The sequence below is a fragment of the Echinops telfairi genome, unplaced genomic scaffold, assembly GCF_000313985.2.
Source record: "Echinops telfairi isolate 266 unplaced genomic scaffold, ASM31398v2 ScPeMD7_18;HRSCAF=68, whole genome shotgun sequence".
Classification (NCBI taxonomy): Eukaryota; Metazoa; Chordata; class Mammalia; order Afrosoricida; family Tenrecidae; genus Echinops; species Echinops telfairi.
In genome coordinates this window covers 35,965,317-35,968,861 of record NW_022103915.1, presented here as the reverse complement: position 1 = coordinate 35,968,861, position 3,545 = coordinate 35,965,317, and the positions used below count along the sequence as shown (strand labels likewise).

At 53.1% G+C, this 3,545-nt stretch overlaps 1 protein-coding gene across 1 annotated transcript in view; it reads right to left on the bottom strand.

Moving 5' to 3' along the window:
- Nucleotides 1–1,034, bottom strand: part of CCDC177 (coiled-coil domain containing 177) — a 6,553-nt gene extending 5,519 nt beyond the window's left edge. Inside the window, exon 1 of the mRNA XM_004699013.2 lies at nucleotides 788–1,034. The gene's annotated coding sequence lies outside the window, so the exon portion shown is untranslated. The remainder of the gene's footprint in view (nucleotides 1–787) is intronic.
- Nucleotides 1,035–3,545: the final 2,511 nt, after the last annotated feature.

The window sequence follows — 3,545 nt, the reverse complement described above, 5'->3', positions numbered from 1 at the left end:
AGCAGCAGTGTTCCCTTGCCCACGGTCCCCTCACCCTCAACCTAATCCGCTCTCGGATTAGGCTCCTGGCGGGGCCTAGTGGAATTTAAATCTTAATGCCGGTGCTCCGGAAACCCTGGCTGGAGGGGGTGGTGGGAGCGGTACACAGCAGCCCGGGGATTCGGGGATTCTAGGAGGCCCTGGGGTCTGGCCGGCAAGACGCATTCCCTCCCTTGGCAAATTAAAGGGAATAGATCGGGGTGCAGGCTGCAGCAGCCTAGGGAGGTGCTAGCGGATTCGCAGATTTGTTTATAGTTAAGCGAGCGGTTGGGGAAGGAGCTTTGCAGGAACCAAAAGGGAAAAGGGCTTTGTATTCCCAAAGGGTATTGCTATTAAGACTCCCGTTTGCTTTGAGGGGCTTCTGGGCGCCTTCCCACCGCCAAAGGTTGTCGGTTGCCCAAGGAGAGCTGAGCACTGGGGCCAGGGGCGAGAGAGCGCGCGGCTTGGTGAAGGCCCGAGGGAAATGCTTCCACCCCCAAGGGCCGCTCCAGGGCTGATGGATTTGTGCCCGGTCCCTAGCAGGGCCCGCCCCCGCGGTGTTTGGGGATGGGGGTCTTCCCAGAGCGCCCGATCTCCTCCAAGTCGGGGTGTGCTAAAGACGTCTACCCTCTCGGTCTGGGCTGAGACACCTGTCCCCGGACACCTAGCGCGTCCCTGCACCGCTTCCCCAAAGGATGAGCTCCCACGGTGCCGAGAGCTCGGCCGCGCCTGTGCCCTCCGCGCGCAGCTTTCCCACCGGTTCGCTTACCGCACGCCCGGGGCTCCTGCCCGCGCCGAGGGCTTTTGTTCACAGCTCGCCGCGCTCGCGCGGCCTCTTCAATCCCCGCGCCCCAGGAGTCGGGTTACCAAGGGCTGCAGCGGTGATCCGGGCTCCAGCCTCCGCTGCAGCCACAGCCAGTGCCTCTCCATGGGGCCCGCGATGCACACACTCCAGACTCTCCCGACACGCGGGAGGCGAAGTGCGACCAGGCTACCCGAAAATAACGCGTCTCTGCACCCTTCCCTCGCCCGGATTCTTAAAAAAGCCAGAATCGGCCCATCGCTGCTGCATCTTTCTCCGCCTCTCTCTTGGTGCAGGTACCGCAGGCCTGTCCCTGTCCCCGGCGCCTCCTAGCGGGCACAAGGGTGCTTGTTTTGCTTAGAGGGCGAAGAAGAGGAAAATTAAATATAGCTCTCACCAGGAAACTTCATCTTTCTGTGCCTTTATTGGGCGGAATGAAGGAATCGTTCAGCTTGTTTCTCCAGGAGACCCTGGGAAGCAACCAAACTTGATAGGGGAATATGGCGCCTGATCCAAACGGGAGTGTTTTGTTTTGTTAGGGGCGGGGGTGGGAGTGGGTAAAGAAAAGCTAAGCACATTCAGATGGGTTTGAGGCAGGCAGAAGATGTGTGACTAGTGTTTGCTGCAACCTTTTATGCATCTCGGGTTCCAGATTTTTAAAAAAGTCAAGCTGGTTAGTGCCACCGAATGATAGGTGTTCTGAGCTCCATTTTGAGTGGTGGTGAGACTACAGGAGATTGAAGGCGCATGTGATGGGGAAGGGGCCTGGGGCCGGTGGGACGTAACACTAGGGAGTTTTATGAATTGTGTTGTCGAATAACTGACCTCATTAGGTTGGCAGTTTGGAGCATGGGATTTAAACAGAGGAGTGACGTCAAAACAAAACTCTGCCATGGAGTCAATGTAACTCAAAGCAACCCTATGGGACAGGGTAGAGCTGCTCCTGGGACTGTAACTTTCACAGGAGTAGAACATCCGGTCTCCCACAGAGTAGCCGGTGGGTTTACTCTGGGAGCCTTGAGGATCATAGTCCTATGAGTAACCACTAGGCCACCAAGGCTCCGAAAAGTGACACTGGAGAGTTTATCTTTTAGGAACACACTTGAACAACAAGCTGGTGGAAGATTTAAAAGTGCAAAGACCAGTAGGCTGGATTTGGGGGTGAGGGTTTAAAACCTTGAAGTAGCTCTGACTCCTGGGGGCTCCCTGTGTGTCAGAGCCCAACTGTGTGTGCGCCATAGGGTTTTCGATGGCTGACTTTAGGGAAAATGGCCAAGTCTTTCTTCTGCGAACACTTAGGGGAGGACTTGAACCTCCAGTGTCTGGGTCAGCGGTTGATTAACCGTTTGCACCACCCAGGGGTGCCCAGTGAAGGGTAAAATCTCGGAAAAGGAACTTTAACGCAATTTTCAGAGCTGACTGGAGGCTGTGGGGGAGGGTATGAGGAGCAGGGAAGGCCCAAGGGTGACTTTGTGAAGCAGTGAGGTGACAGCGTGAACTACAGCCGGGAGTGGGTCCCGCAGGGAGGATCTGTTGGTCTGGAGGACCAGGAAAGACTAGGGGATCACTTGAGTTTGAGGTGGAGCGACTCAGCAGGTGGCTGGATAAGACCCAGAGTGGAGCTAGAGTTGGGTCATTACCATTTAAGAGGCCCCTAAGGCCAACAAAGTGAATGAGAAGTAAGAGAGGTAGGCTGGGCATGTGTGGGCCTCAGAGAAAAGGAGTCCTTGAAGAGCACAAGAAGGGCAGGCAGAAAAATGTGGTCTGTGAAAACTAACAAGCCCTCCACTGAAGGACTAATGAGTACTTCAGACAAGGGCATGCATGCCCCTAGTGTGGAGGCAGCAGAGCTGCAGAAAGGTTGTACTACACAAACACGCTAGAAAAACAGGTGAGGCAAAAACCCTTAGAAGGCATGCAGATATGAAGAATTGCTCTCAATGAAGAAAAAGTGCATATGTCTTGTAAGAGGTGGGCAGATTTCTCTCATCTTTAAGGGCTTTAGACATTTTAGGAGGTGAGTTTCACCCAGGCTAAGTGCTAGTTCCCTTCAGGTTGGGATTTCTAGCCTGCTGAAGATCAAGGGTGACACATTGAATTTCATTATGGTACCCAGGAAGGAAAGCAGCAGCCCAGGTGGGCAAGCACCCTCCTACCACATGGTAGTGGGCTTTGGTGGTGAGGATTGTAGGCTCAGGAGTCAGGTATACTGATCATTCCAATTGTAGCTCAGCAAGACTGTGTGCTACCCCCTGTCTGTCAATAAATCATTCCACAGTGATGTAATGTGTTGCCTGTGTATTGCTGGAACCTATGCCACCAATAATTAAAATACCAGCAGAGGCACTCATACTAGACAAGTTTCAGTGATGCTACTACACTAGGAAAAAAGGCCTAGCAATCTAATGGCAAAAAGTAGCCATTATGGTGCTGGCTAGTGGCCAGCAAGTGGGTTACAGAAGCCGAAGCAGGGGGGGTTAGTCCTTGTTTTCTGCCAAAGCAGGGCATTGTCTCTGACTTATTTATAGCCCTTGGATCACACATACTTGTGTGCTTCTTCCATGTGGACCAAGTTGGTGGCTCACTTAGTTAGCTGCTTGCTTTAAGCAAGCCTTTAAGACTCCAAAGGCTATTCTTTCTAATAGGCAGGCACTATCTTGTTTCTTCACCACACTTTGCTATAGCACCCATATCTTCAGGGATCTCTTTATGAGGATGGGCATTG